Raw genomic sequence first — 16,545 nt, 5'->3', positions numbered from 1 at the left:
GCCTTAATTAAAATAAATTATGGGATTTTCGTGCGAAAAGTTTCTTGATTATCCGGCACGCCGTAGTGGGGGACTCCGGGTGATCTCTAAATCACCTGGTATACTTCATAAGACCCCTAAATCTAGGTACGCGAGCTCTTGTTTAATCCGTCACCATCAAAATGTGATCCCGCGGCCAAATCGCGGCTTCAAACTGAGCAGCGCAGTGCGATAGCCACTATGCTACCGCGGCCGGTGACTCGAGCCTTTACATCACAGTAATAATGTGGGGTCGAGTTAAACCCATTTGTGTAGCTCTTATGCTCTCCCAGTGATGTCCAAGTACGCAGTCGTAGGACAGCCGACCTCACCTTAATGCCAGCAAATTAGCTTATTCGAATAGACCACCCGGTGCTCTGGCACCCTTGGCGGCGCATCGTTCTACATAACCCGTTCTGTAACTCTAAAAGACTGCCATTTAGCTGCTCGCTGGGCGATAGCCCAAGTGCGTTTCTTCTTGTCAATGTGGGCTAGAATTTCGCCTGTCCCCTTTTTGCTCTCAAATGCGCGCCGCTTACTTTGCGTGTTTAAACATTTGCTGGCATTGTGTTTGTTTTGTTTCTGCATTTTTTGTTTTTACGCGTATGTCTATACTATAAAACTATCCTTGAGGCAGGTTCTCCAGAATTCGTAAACAAACTGCGAAGCAGCACTCTGCAATTGGTGGAGGAGATGAGGGATCCAAATTCCCTCAAAGAGAGAGAGAAATGTCAGAAGAAAGAAGAAAGCTGTGAAATAGATGGATCTGGTACGTTCATGTAAAATTATGTCCACTTTGGTATATTCAAAATGAAGGATCACCGGCGATGCCAGGATTGTCAAGAAATTTGTCCCCCGTATTGTCAGGCGCGTTGGACATAGCTAGTAGTAGCGTGGTGATGGACTGCTGATGCAGAGCGTGAGCACCAGTGCTCGATATGCACTGTAAACACAAAAAAACCCACCTGGAAGTTTTCAACACTTGATGTACCCGATAACCTCCCCATCCTTGAATATTCACTCCGATGTATGGGCGTAGCTACCAGCCGCATTTCCTCGTTTCGTACCGTTTGCTAGGTGCGGGAGGATTAAGGCGACATGACGCGGTTTTACTCCGCTTCCAAATCTTGTTCCCTTGTGAAAACGCCGCACAGGGACTTTTAAAAAGCTCCCCGCGCCGAAACAGGGAGGTCACGTGGCGCTTCCCATGAGGCCGTGCGCCGCACCAGCGACCGGCCGCGTTCGGCGGATAAATGCTTCCTTTACTACTTGTCGCTGCGTCGCTGGCTTTCCCATTGTAGCGGCGGTTCGCTTAGTTCAGCATAAATTCCGTGAGGTGGAGCTCGTTGCCTTTTCAACTTCCGGCGACCGACGTTGACCGAACGATTCCGCCGGCGCGATCATAGCGCCGATATGCGCTGGCATTTGTTCGCGAGCGTTCTCGCGGGCCTCCGAGACGGGGACAGGTGCCAAGGTAGTGTCAGAGGCTGCAGCACGTGACCTAAGTTGCAGGCGTTTGCCATCAGAGGCGCTCGTTGCCTTTTCGTGGAGACGAAAAAAGGGAGAGGGCACGGAGCCGAGTTTACCGGATAACGCGGCACGAATCTAATAAAGGAGGCATTGGGCGGATTCAGCAATGCTCATGGCTGACGGTCTGTTTGCATCTATGAAGCGGCGTTTCGAGACAGCTTTTCGTCAATTTCTTCCCCGTATTTGCTTCCAGAAAGTGTTATGAGCGTGCCTGAAGCATACTATATCTCAGCTTCATGTACGTTAGCTGTGACCACTTTGCTGTCAACGATGAATGCAAGAGCAACGTTTTGAAGTGCGGAAAAATGCTTAGGTGTACCTCGAAGCTGCTCATTGACTCGTCATGTTGACACATGTTTCTTACTGTGTTTTCATGTTGCGTGGCCGTCACTTGTGTACTTCAGTATGTGAAACGTGACTTCTATGTCCTTGTGAATACCTGCTGACAACGTCTGTTTGAAAGGACCGCGTAGCACTGGCAACAGCAGCCACTGTTCGAGCGATGATGTGCGTGCTAGTAGCGCAAGAATGGCACACTCCAAGTTCGCTGCAGGGCTGTGTTGCCAGCGAGAAAAACCGGATTATTTGTCTGTCTACGGATATCCTCACTCAAGAGAAGCGATTTGAGACATAAATATGCGTACTGTGAATAAGGTTTCTTACTGAGCGATGTGAATCCAATCGTTATCACGCACTTATGTTTTGATCACTTCGTTGCTTCCGATATTGCCTTAACATTATCCTCTTTTCCAGACACTGATTTAGGAGTGTGCCTGCTGGCTGCGAGTGTGATGATTGCTTGACGGATCAGCGATGTACCTCCTGTTCACAATCGAAAGACATTGCTTGAGCGCTGAGCAAGTAGCGCGTTTTGAATTATGTATTACTACGCACTTTTCGCTGTTGCGTCGGCTGCTGCGAACCATGCGCACACCTCAAAAATTCTTGCTGCACTACCGCTATTTCGCACAAAGCTAATTTTGCCATGAAGCACACGCACTTATCTTTTTCTTGAGCACTGTAACTAACGCACTACTTTTTGGCCGCTAACGCCATCAATCACAAGATGGCGTGCTAATTTTGACAAAAAATTATGCGATTAGGTTTCCTTTCTCACTATTCTGAAATAACAGTTTTCTAATAATGGGTTAAGGTCTTCTGTAAATTTCAAAGAGGATCACCTAGTATGAGCACGCATGCGATTTGTAATTCTGGAAACAGCACAGCTGCTTTCGAGGCGGTTTCTAGGCACTCAGTATCGTTCCTATATTACAGGCAGCGTTGCTTCTTGAGTGTCAAGTGTTGGTTTTATCTCGTTCAAAGTTCTGCATTGAACTAGAAGAAAGGGCGTTTACCGAGGGGCCCGATTTTTATTGATCTTATCATAAAAAGCCAACAAACACTGACATAAAGGACAATATAGGGAAATTACTTGTACTTGTTAAATGAATATAAAGAAATGATAAGTTATAGGAAATGAAGGTGGTAGAAAAAACTTTAAGCAGGTTGGGAATGATCCCACGTCTTCGCATTACGTGTGCGATGTTGTTCCAATCGCGCAGTTGTTAGAGGACCGCACGCTTGATGTGAAAACGTAGAATGTTCCCCACCTGCGGCAAAAAAGTTAAATTATGGGGCCCTACGTGCAAAAACCGCGATATGATTATGAGGCACACCGTAGTAGTAGACTGCGGTAATTTGGACCGTCCGGGGTTCTTTAAGTTGTACCTGAAGCTAAGTACACGGCTGTTTTCGCATTTCGCCCCTATCGAAATGCGGCCGCCGTGGCCGTGTTTCGATCTCGCGACCTCGTGCTTAGCAGCATAACACCATAGCCACTAAGCAATCACGGCTGGTGAAAGGTAATTTCAGTAATTACTAGCCATCAACGATAGCGAGTCCATACCCACCCCAACAATTCGCGCTGATGCGATAGCCATGGGTGCCCCCATAATCGACAACGCTGTTTCTTAATGTGCGTAAACATTACGGACTTTGAACTCGCCAAATCCTCTTCGGTAACACATCTTGCGTAAAGGGCTAAACCGAATAACGGTCGGAAAATGCATAGTGAGGAAAACACTGCTCCTTTACGCATATGGAATGCCTGTACGTGCGGTTGCAAACGCTATTCTAAAACCATATACTATTGTCTCTAGTAGAGAATACATGTAGAGCACAACTTGTCAACTGTTGTGTGCATATCTCTCGCTACGTTGGAACCACAACGATGATTCATGGCGCCTCGGGGCAAAGCTGTTTCACCGCTAGATAATCTAAAGCGTAATGCTTCCGGCGTTTACACAGAAGCGCCAAACTGACAACGTAGTCACATGACGCTCGCCTTCTATGCAAGATTTTCGGCACGCATACCCCAGTGCGTGTGAAGAAGAGCTCAGATTCACAAACGCTGCCACATCTGGCCTCACAGCCACGACGTCGCAAACTTTCTCGTCCAAATGACTTGATAAATATGCCACCTGCGAAAATATTTCTTGGATATATCGCGCCCTGCGTAGCTAAAGTAAGCCGAGCGTCACCGTATTAATACCGCACTCTGGGGTTTAAAAGTATTGCTGTGATAAAAGTACGGCGAAGTTCGCTAGCGATGCTTTCTGAATCGGGCGTCCACTTCAGGCCCATCTACGCTCTATAGTTATGAATTTCGTTGTGTGTTTAGGTGACTGCGGTACTTCACAGATACATGACACTGTCATTATGCGACATACGCACATAATCTAGCAATTAATGCTACAATTCTATGTCATGTGCACCCAATTGCAGTATCTGTGTTTCATAAGCACCTACAACAAAAAGCAAGTCAGGCTGACCTGAAAGCTAACGAACCTTTTGTCATGCTCGTGAACGTTTACTCTAAAGGGTGTAATATCTGGTTCCTTTGCAAATCGGCATCGAAATCGTTGGCCTTTTACGAATGCATGTATTTTGTCGGTAATAAAATTTTCTTTTCTTATAAAGAGCATTTACAACGTGTTTCTTATCTAGCCAAGGTGCATATTCAAAATATATTAGGACAATTATTTTCACTGTACGAATGTCAGAAGTGTAACGTATAATTTCGAGTGCACGCAATGGTCCATTACCTTACGTGATATTTGTACTTCAGACCTCTCCTCCCAAGTTGAGGTTCGTAAATTCAAACGAATCTGTCCGGTAAACAAAATCTGTACATGACGGTTCCTATCGCGGAAAAACAGCTCGCATTCTAGAGAATAGCGTATAGCTGGTTATCGTAAACTTGAAAGCCATATAACGCATGTTTCATCCAAAATGCGCTCCTACAAAGTGGGTAAAAAGCAAGCCCACTCAATATGCAAAAAAGGCCAATAGGAAAATCCTTTGACGCACAAGCCACGTCAACGAAAAAACACGCTCGGTTATCGACCAGGATTGTGAATTGTTTTCCTTGTTACTACGTAGTTAATAGTCCGAAGTGCACGGTTTCACAAGATTTTGTGAAACCAACTAAATCCTAGAAGCTCGTACTGCTATATTTTTTAAGTAGAACACTCGAGCTACTAAGATACCTTGGAAAAACTGTACGCGAACACGGAATTTAATAATAAAGTTACAGCTATCGCGGTCAGTTTCACTTTCATATTAGTACAAGAAGCTACACATACAAGAAAGTACTTGACATTTTGCCATTTCATCATATGTTTCTTCAAATTTCAAAATTTAATTCAAGCAAAATGCAGATAGTTATGCTTTGTAAAATGCGTGTACCTCCACAGTAGAAAAAGAATCCGATTGTCGTAAATATCCAATTTACTGGGGTAATAAAGTTGCGTCGCTATGGTTTTGAGTGTTACTAGCTGGTTTTGGTGGTCTACTTTCTTCATCATAAGATATTTATAGAGCAAACGTGTCGGAGAACCTATGAGATAGGGAATAAAAAAACAAGTACACAAACACACATCGACATTTACTCCGTTTGGAACTCGCTCGTCTAAATGTACTTTGTCGCGGGCACAGCGAATTTTAATCTCTTTGTGAAAAAAAATAATTTGCAAGAACGAGAAGAAAAGGGGTTAACCAAGGGGCCCGAATTTGGTTAATCATATCATGAGAAGCCAAGAAGGACACCAAGGAAAATATAAGGGAAATTACTTCTACGTACTAATTCAATTAAACAAATGATACATTATTGGCGATGAAGCTGGATGAAAAAACAACTTGCCGCAGGTGGGGAACCATCCAACGTCTTCGAATTAGGCCTGCGATGCTCTAACATTTGCTCCATCACATTGTGTTGTTTCAACCATTCAACGCAATATCGTTCAAGCACCTCCCTGCCCGACGGGACTGCAACGTTGCTGTAGGGGTGACTTTCCAATTTAAATATCCAAATATTTTTTTGTTTTCTGTTAACCGATATTTAGGCAACTGGTTAGGGGGAATTGTGTTAAATGCCTAACTTAACCATGGGGTAACCCATAGTTGTAGATAGCAATATATCTTCGAACGGCTGCTGTTCGATCACTGCCGATCATCAGCCTTCACCAATAAACTAAACACTTCCGAGTTTCCAGACCAGCTCTGGGCCGTCCGGCAAGCCGAAGATGCCGCCCGAGTCCAAGGACTTCGAGGCGGCACCTGAGGCCACCACAACAAAAACTGCCGGACGATTCTTTGATGAAGTTTCTCCTTCCTCTTACGAACTGCTTTTTTGTCTCGTTTTGGCTCGCAACATTTCTGAGGCAAAAAAAATTATTAAGATAATATCATTCGTAGAAACAAAGTGCACAACCTTCTTAATAAACCAAACAAAAATGCTGTTTCAGGTAGTTTTCAGCGCAGTTGAAACTGCCAAACAATTCACGTTACACTATGAAAAGCATTCGTGTACACCATGTTTCATAATGGGAACCCATTTCAACGCTTAGTCCTTCGTCTTGAAGAACGCCAAAGACTGGTCTCAAACCGCGCTGATCCGCCTACAGCATGTGATAGTAATTTTCTCAGCAAAGTTTGCCTTTAAACAGCAATGGAGGCGACTGCTGCACACTTTTCCTTTTCCTGCGGCCATCTTTCACATGGCAACACAAATAGCTGCTGTCTATTATAAGGAACGAGTATCAATTCACAGAAAAGAAAAAAAAAATAACCTGTAGCTGGGCGGCCACCGAAGAAGACAAGGTAGGTTGAAAGCAAAGCCAACAGGAAATACCGCACAATAAGGTATCTCTGAGTTCGTCATCTTTCCTCTTAACTTGGCGTGGTGTGAGCACTAAAAACGACCAAGTGCTGTCTGTGCATCCTGATGCAAGAAAGGGCACGAATACTTTGTCGTTCTGACGAATGCATCAAATCGCTGTATTATTGAAGGGGAAAAGGAATAAGGAAACCAAGCGCATTTGCCCAACCTCTCCTTCAGCCCACAGGTGAAATCGATACAGAAACATGCAGTAGACCTACGGGAAACATTTAGTTAACACGTTGACCTCACACAGCAATAAAGTCTTTAATTCGCTGGCCCTGTAGTAATATCACTCGCTAGGTAACTAAACGTTGTAAAACTGGATCAAGATAGCATCACATAGTATTTTATTTCCCATCACAGCTTTCTTGGCGCCATGTCTGCATTCGAAGCTTGCCAACTTAGACACGCCCTTGCAACTTCAATGCAGGCAACTAAAGCGCTGTGGGAATTCCTGCAGGACAACAAGCTACACGAAGGGCTCTAGCAGGGCCACTTTCTAATACACATAGCACTCACCACTTCTCTTATCATTACCCGCCGTGGTTGCTGAGTGGCTATGGAGTTAGGCTGCTGAGCACGAGGCGGCGGGATTGAATCCCGGCTACGGTGGCCGCATTTCGAAGGGGGCAAAATGCGAAAAAGCCTGTGTACTTAGGTTTAGGTGCACGTTAAAAACCCCAGGTGGTCGAAATTTCCGGAGTCCACGACTACGGCGTGCCTCATAATCAGGAAGTAGTTCTGGCGCGGAAAACCTCATAATTATTTTTTTTACTTTTCTCTTCTCATCATCACCTATACCGGTACATTCATTCCCCTTCCCTCTTGCCCAGTGCAGTGTAGCAGACTAGACTGCACTGTAGCTCAGGTCAACCTCTCTTTCTTTCTTGTCGATAAGTTCTATCTATCTTAGACACGCTCTTAGAAACAAGTTCACTTCAGGTGCTAACTACATTTAATAAGTAGGACAGGGTTAACAAGGCGTCTTTTGAAGATGGAACACAGAAAGAATGTGCACAGGACTGAATACACTGTCCTGTGTAGATCTTTCGGTGTCCCGTCCTCAGGACGAGCCGTTATAACCATGTTCCATTAAGCCAGCAACCAGCAAGCCCATCTAACTCTCTTAACAGCTAATACGTGCTTGTCACAAAATTAACTGAGATTCAAGTAATGACACTAACTAACGTTGCCAGTAGTTGCATTTACTACCCGAAGGAAGTGATGCATACGACTGGCACGCGTAGTCAGATTAAGAACCATGTATATTAATGGCACCGGCAAAGGGACAGCCCAAGTAAGTTTGTGGGGCTCGTGTTACACTTTAGTTGCCAAGACATAATCATATCGCGTCTGGGAAGTTTTTTTAAACACATCAGCCAAGTAAGTAGAACAACAATAAAAAAAGCAGTGACCTCAATTCCCAAGAGTTTAGTGATATGGATAACACCATCAAATAATCGCAGGTAAGGTGGCGTGTGTAAATAAGTTGCGTGTAGTATACGCGGCACTGTACGGAAAGTAACAAACGAAAAAGCGGAACCACGCACAACAGAGCGCGACGATAGGTTACTACACGCGAGTGTTTTTGAAAACAACCGGATGTGAATATACAAGGCGTCCCAGCCAAGCTTAGCTAGAGTTTTAAAATATGTCGATGCACTCTCAGACGATGCGACCAAATGCATGTCGCTGACTATTATAGGCAACATGTCACCCTATTTTTCGTATTGTGCCTAATTGCATAATTAGTCAAGACGCATTAACGAACTTCTGAAGCAAAGAAGTTAGGCATCAAATTCCAATTAGAAAGTTGTAGAGAGCCTTGGAAAATGTTCGGTTGAACAGTTTCCAACTTTTGATCTAGTAGGCATTAGTGTTTTTCCACTTACTCCAAATGCCGTCGAAATACCAAAAAAAAATAACACGCGACATGTCCGTCCCCTGGCACGCCCTGATTTCAGCGCAGCCAAACGCTCCGCGTACAAACGAAGATAGCAGTCTGCCGGGTGTGCTTCCGCTGCGCCTGCTTATTGCTATCATGAACCGCCGCGAGGGAAGCTCATCAGGCGCTGCAAATCGCACAGCCAACGCCTGCATCGCGGCAGTGTGGCCTTTTAGGTGGCAGCACACACTGATAGAAATGTTTCAGAGAGCTCCATTCATGATGCCCATGCGCGCAAGCCACGTGGTGTATATATATATATATATATATATATATATATATATATATATATATATATATATATATATATATATAATATTTCATTTCTCATGCATCTGAAGAAAACGGCAAAACATTAACACCTAATAAATAGAAAGATAAATACTGTTTAATGTAACACTTTGCAAAGTACTCTACAACTTCGTTATTGGATTGTTTTTGCCTAACTCCGTTACTTCAAAAGTTGGTTAAATAATCTTCACTAATTATGCAATTCAGCAGAATACAAAAATAGTCTGACTTACTTCATACAATAGTCAGAAACATACATTTGATTGCGTGGTGTTAGAGTACATCAGCATATTTTTAAACTGGGGATCATGTTAGCTTGGACGCCCTCTAGAACCATACAATTCAGGAGCAAAAGTTGTGTCGGCGGGCACTCAGCTATTTCAATAAATAAATAAATTCATGCATGGAAACTTGTATAAGGTATGTCTTGCACATATATCTGTCACAACGCCACACGCAAATAATAATCCCGTCGTACTAACACAAGAACATAGAGGAGCCTGTAGTTTACTTAAACATCCCATTAGGACCGCGATCACACTGCACAATAGAACGTGCATATGAGGAGGCGTCACCTTTCACAAACGGGTTTCTGAAACCTAGTAAATGCTTAGTCAAGGCTTCTGAATTCTCTAGCCTGAATGAGCCTAAACACATTAACACCAGGTTAACTACGGCAGGTTCATTGTTCAAACCACTGCAATGCACTAGCCCAAGTCGAATTACCTTGCTATTGAATTGCATTGCCGAAGTGTGCAGATATCTGAAGTGAACGTAATACCTACGTACAACAGCTTAGCATGGCGACAGGGTGTGCGGTGCTGTCAATTTTCGTTGACATCAACATGTCTCGACCTCTTCCTCTCGCAGTACTATGGAGGCGTAACTGCTGAGGGTTCGTGCCTGATAAAGACAGCTTTTAAGGTTTCACAGGAATCATCACCTTAGTTACCATTCAGACAACTTGTTTATTAACACTTCTTATTTTTTATCGAAACTGCTTTCTTTATTAGTTTTCGAGGCTTCGTTCTTAAATTCCAAAAAAGCCATGTTAACTTTTGTAGAAGTTCTGAGCGAAGGATACCTAACAAATTCTGTTGATATTTTCCCCTGTCATTCATAGAGAGTTAGTGAAGGAATGGAATTTCCAGGCCTCATCACAGCGATATAACGGTGATGCACCCACCAAACAGATTGATATTGTCAGCAGTAGGCTTGAAGGTTTCAGAATGCTCGCTAACCAGTACATTTATTGACAGCCATAGGTAAGAACGTGCTACATCAAACTGAAACAAACGCAAAGCAAGCGGAAATGCCGAACAGCTTCAAGACAACGTCAAGCCTCACCGCTGGAGTGGTTCTGTACATTGACGTTGTGATCCCCACACTCATGAAGGTTGCTATGTGACAAGGTATCAAGCTCGTCAGTTGCACCCCCTCGCAAAGTATATTCGATGTGCCACTCAGTGAATAGGCAATCGTTCTGCAGTGCACACTTAAAGATACAAAACACTAGGAGCAGGGTCTATGAGCAGGGTCTGGTCTACAGCCTGCCCCCTATCCTGCTGTGTCTATGACTGGCATAGGACTGGCCGTTGTGGTTATCAGCGAGATGGTAGCACAGAAAAATGGAAAAGCCTGTGGCGTGCACACTTGAATGTGTGCGGAAGAGCGGAGCCTCAAAGTACGTCGACATAAGAACCCTGTAGCTGCACTAAATACTATGTCTTTGTTCTTAAACATACAATTTTTTTAATAAAAAAAGCTATCAGATCTGTGAATCTGGTGTTCTTGCAGACTAGTTCGTAGGCAATGAGGACACACTTTGCCTCTGATAACCTGAGATTCAGGTGTATAATTAGCAAAAGTTACTTAATTTCTCATTAGTTGGTTTGGACAGTTTTGTAAATTATGCGTGTGAAGGCCGTAACATTACTCCAGGATTATTTTAAAGGATATGGAAAACTGTACTCAATTCGACATATTAGCAATTTTCAACACTAAATTGAGGAAGTATTGATTCCGAGCGCCGCGGGAGCGTAGGAAAGGCGTCCCTGCTATCAAATCAGACAGAAAAGTCCAGTGGCGGCAAATACCAAGTTCGAGACTCAACGTCACCGGCAGTCGCGGCAGCTATATTGATGCGCAGCGCTTTGCCCGGCAAGCATGTTCCGATGTTATTCTGGTCAGGATTTGCTGCATCATGCTATCATTCAAACTTGTCTGTGTGTGGGGGACAAGTTCATTGAATATATTGCAAATTGACGGCCTGGGTCCAAGCCGCGTCAGCCCCCGACAGCAGGTGGCCCGGTACCTTCCCGCGCTTGCTGGATGTCCCAAAGTTGGTCCTGAAGACCTGAGCTACTTAGTGCGGCTCTCCACCACGCCTATAGTTCACCTGGGGCACTGCGATTATCCTGTGAACGATTTCATAATCCCAGAGTATATGCACTAGGGCGGCTCCCCTACCATTACATAATTTTTTTAATGCTATCAGGAATTTTACCGTGAAAGCATTCAAACTTCACCCCCATACTTCTTTGCGAGGCGTTGCCGTCTGACGAGTACCGGGACGCGCTCAATCTCTATATTGGCTAGATTTTTAGCTTGAATTTCCTTTATGAATATATGAAATAAAGTGCGATTTCTTGGATTTACAAAAAATGGGTATGCCATTATTTGTGGCGCATTGCATGTTTTTCATATAAACACGTGCACTCAAGTTAAGAACAAAAGCGTTAGTTTACAAATTTTGCTTTATGAAACTTTTCAGAGTATCTTATACGGGGGTAAATTATTTTCACCTCGCCGTAGAGCACGTATGCAAAGGCGGCACTTGTCTCACAGTCATATACTTTCCTGTATTGTGTATTGTGTATAAGAAGCATTGTATAAACAAGTCCAACCGCTTTAAGAAAGTCGCAGGAAAATGCAGCGTTTAGATGGTTGCTTCTTTTTTTATCCGCCGAATCCGGTAAGAATGTACCGAGATATGAAATGACCAATCTCAATGCAAGATGTTCCATCTAGCGTTAGCCAAGCTGTTATCATAGATGTATATCTAATAGCACAGTGTAAGGCAGATTTACAAGATATAAGGTGTTCGGTCGCCAGACTTCTGAGGACTGAAAAGTAAGTTTTGAACTATGGCTCGCGCCGCGTTTTCTCCGCTTATTTTTTCGTTGAGCAGCGTAACTATATGTTAACTCAGGCGCGTGGTATAAGTGTGCGCGAAAAATCACCCTACGCGCCTTGTGCACCGCAAATCAGTAAATGCAATATCGCATACCAATTTAATGTAGCAAGCATAGCTCGGATAAGTTAACGAAACTAAATCAAGGTCACTCCCAAAAAATAATGATTACTTAGGGTAGATTTAGAATCAGGCTCACTAGAATTCGAGTCACTCTGGCTCAAGCTTAGGCTCAGACTCACCAAAACTCTACTCAGCCGGGCTGACTCTGATTCAGACTCACAAGATATTTACTCGGCCTGGTCGTTACTCGGACTCAGACTGCCGAAATTTCTACAAAGCCACGCTCAATTTTACTCAGACTTAGAAAAGATAAAGCCTAGCGCATCTCTACTCAGACTAACCAAGGTCAGACTCCGAAAAGTCCCTTTAGACTAGGACACTCACACTATTTTTTCACAGAATTATGGAAATATTCGAACTCACATAATCATGTACTCGGACTCTAATTCATCTGATGGAATCGCCCACTTACACAATATACTCGAGCTCGCACATTCGTGACTCATATGAATGACCAGCCCAATAAAAGACCCGTGGATTCAGAGCAATATGAGACCTGACTTCAACCTTAAACTCTCGTTCATCTTTACGCGTTCACTTCGAAACTGCCCTACTCACACTCACACGTGTTCGTTCGCTCTGCAAATCGCATCGACTAACTTTAATCGGCGTGCATTGATATTCAAACCAGGGTCATCATCATCGCAATAATCAATCAATGAAACAAAAACTCAAAGGTATTTATTAAAGTGCCCAGGAACAACGTCGGAGGTCTTGGTGCTGGCGTACTCGGCGAAACCATGGACAGGAAGAATAACGCAAACTGACATACACACATACACACGAGCACAGAAATAAAAAAGGGTAATAATTTAGCGAATGCAGATTTTAACAGGGCAGAAAATATGTCCCCGAGAAGAATGCAAAGCAATACTGGAGAAACAGAAAAAAAGGATTACAGAATGCCAGGGCATGCGACAAAGATGAGGGTTTTTGTTCAGTTATAGAAATTCATCTGCAGCTCCTTTCTGGCAAATAATAAACTTAGGCGTGAGGATATCCAGACACTCTGAATGGGTGTCATATATGGCCTGCTCTCTAGATAGAGCTTCACAAAAATCTGAAGGCTGAAATGTGCACTCTTTCCTTATAGCTTTCTGTGGATGTAAAAGCGTCCATTAGAAAGCAAGCATGAGCAGCAGACTTTTCTATATGTTTATTTGTGAAGAAAAACACGAGTGTCTGTGTTAGCTCTATGAAGATGGGAGGCTTTGACAAAGTTGATGTTTGAATACAGATGTTAACTTCTTTGCACATTTTCGAGAAGTTCACAACTTGGCCTACAAGTGCCGCCCCCAACCACGGATGCGTGCTAGAGAAGTGAAAGCCATAGGCTCTCATATAAAGTGACGAATGGCCCAGGTTCTTTAAAGTATTCCGTCACCCGACATAGTTGAGCGAGCGTTCTAAGTGCATGATGCCGCGTCTGTTGAGCGTGGGGTGAGAAACTCAGAGAGCTATCAAAGTACTGTCCAAGGTCATTCATGCCCTGAGCTCTTGGCAGGAGGACATCTTGAAAGATATAAGGAAATAAAGTCCTGTTAGCCTTCCACGTGAAGCTTGCAACTTTTGTTTTTTATGTGGCATTTATGACCAGCTTGTTTCCAGCACACCATGGCACAAAGTTTGCAGTGTCCTTCGGAAGATCGGCGCAATCATTAATATATTTAACGCTTTGTAAAGTTTCGCGTCATCTGCATGAAAAAAAAGTGAATAATTTTGAATGACTGGCAAAATGACTTTAATGAACGGTGAGAAGAGGGCCCAGGACAGACTCTTGAGGAACTGCACTTGTAACCGCATAAAGTTCTGACGATTAACCATTTGCGCTGATGCAGCAGTACCGGCCGCGTAGGTAGCTTCTTATTAGCGCTGTGACAGTAGTGCGGATCAAGTTGTGTCAGCTTATGAAGTACTGTTTTGTGGCATACGACATCAGACGCCTTACTACTACTACAACTACTACTGCTACTACTACTACTAATACTACTACACATAATAATAATAATAATAATAATAATAATAATAATAATAATAATAATAATAATAATAATAATAATAATAATAATAATAATAATAATAATAATAATAATATAATTACCATCACCATTACCAGCAGGGATGGTAAAATACCTCTGACTTGCGCCCACTGGATCTTTCCAATTTCTTTCCATTAGCTAGCCATCCGTCATTTTTGACTGCGCTTCCCTACTCTTGGCTGACATTCTGTAAACTTAGTTTAAATGATGAATCTTTGTCCCCTATTGTTTGGCTGAACGAGTAACCGCACCTCTGAGTTACCTTTTGTCACGTTCACAATGAGTCACCATTTGTGCATTTAGCGCAGGCTGCATACCAAACAACATTTTCGTTTGTTTATTACCTTTTCAAAAAGGGCACCATAGGCTGACAAAATTTAAAGTTTGGGGCTTGATAAACACACGTTATATTTTGGCTCGAAGGCCCTATTCCTCGGCATTTTAGGTTGTGTTAGCAAATTGTTTTGTTTCACTCATTGCAAAGTGCTCAATACAGCAGATACCTCAATCGTCATTCGGCATAAAGTTGGCCGCCATTCATGACGCTAAATTTATCAGAACTCATTGCATTTTACTTCAGGGTTGATCAAAATAAAGCTAGAGTAAAAAATAATTGTGGAGGCAGTCGAGTATATTTTTTCTGTGAGTGTACCGATCACGCCTTTGAAAGTTGCGTTTGAAATTTTTTTTTAGTGAGTCGTGCGTTAGCACGCACCTACAGAGAACTACGAGGTGACAGTTATTGCTATTCGGCTTAATGAATAATTAAGATATTATCATCCTTCGCCTTGTGAATTTAAACGTATCTGGGAGTCCTCAAACCTTCAATACTCCTAATGACCGCATTTTTTACGGGACCTAGTTTCCACCGATGAAATGCCCTGTAGACTAGGCCACTCTTGGCTATCGATCAGATAGTTCTCGGAAGAGAGTTTCTGAAAAGCCTTGGCCGACTCAGCTCTCTTACGTAACGCGTTGAAAGAGCCGTGTCTCTGAAATTCAGACAGCAGTGTTAACGACGCTCGACCTACATTCGACACAGTTCGTCGTTAGCCATGTTCATTGTTGTATAAGAAAGTTCCACTATTGACGCTCGACCTACATTCGACACAGTTCGTCGTTAGCCATGTTCATTGTTGTATAAAAAAGTTCCACTATTGAAACACAGTACTATCTTTTGTTTCCAAATTAACGCATTCGTAGCTTATCGTAACTGTGTGAGAGATTTAACGGCAGGAGTGAAGAAGACGTGACAGCACAGACGTCACGTCTTCTTCGCCTATGCTCTTAAACCGCTCGTAGTTTTACGATATGTTCCACCAATTTTGCCGGTGCGTACACAACCGCTGGAGTGCTACTCTGTGTAGGGATGGGGAATGGTATTCAAAGATTCCAGAGGAGAGTGGCAGAAAAAGAGAATAAAAAGAAATATGAAATGCGCAAGTGGACATGACACTAATATTTACAGGCGACATGGCAGGTCAATTTAGGCTTTTATTTGTAGTTATATTCACTAGTCGCATCGTGTTATGCTTCTTCATTGCTCGTCGTTAGCGAACCTAAAGTAGGTTATCAAACTCCTAGAAGCAGTAAGCGTCATTTGAACTGTCGTTTATTCTTTGCTATTTACAAAAAACGATTGACAAAACTGCTGCCGCTTACCGAGCGGCCTGTTTTGACATAAACAACCCACGCCAGTTTTGCGATAACCTTTAAGCTTTGATCGTCTAGCAACAATGACAGTCATTGCGTTTTTATGGAATATTGTTATATCTGCTGGTGAAGGTCAAAAGAAAGCGTTTGTTTATCATTGCCTAAATACTTTGCAAAGAAAATGTCAGTCACCGTTAGCATCACCATTCATGCTACAAGTTCTTGGTGCAAACATGACACGATGATCACACGGAGTCAAATCATTGTATAGTATGGACAAAGCCTCATCCCGCTCCAACAGTTGCCCCAGGCTAAAGGCTCCAAGCTCTTCTTTCACTGGTCGCCCAATAAGCACTAATGCATACTCGCAAGTGCGTGCTTGTCACTGCATGCCATTCAGCGGATTCACGCGACGGTCAGAATTGTATTTCTGTCGCACGGTCATTTCTTGGGATTCTTGCGACATTAAGAAGGCCTGCATGTTGTTATGATGTCTTTAAATATTTTTTTCATCCTCTACTATGCTGCAAAG

The sequence above is a fragment of the Dermacentor albipictus genome, unplaced genomic scaffold (assembly GCF_038994185.2).
Source record: "Dermacentor albipictus isolate Rhodes 1998 colony unplaced genomic scaffold, USDA_Dalb.pri_finalv2 scaffold_35, whole genome shotgun sequence".
NCBI lineage: Eukaryota > Metazoa > Arthropoda > Arachnida > Ixodida > Ixodidae > Dermacentor > Dermacentor albipictus.
This window is presented reverse-complemented; position numbering follows the sequence as displayed.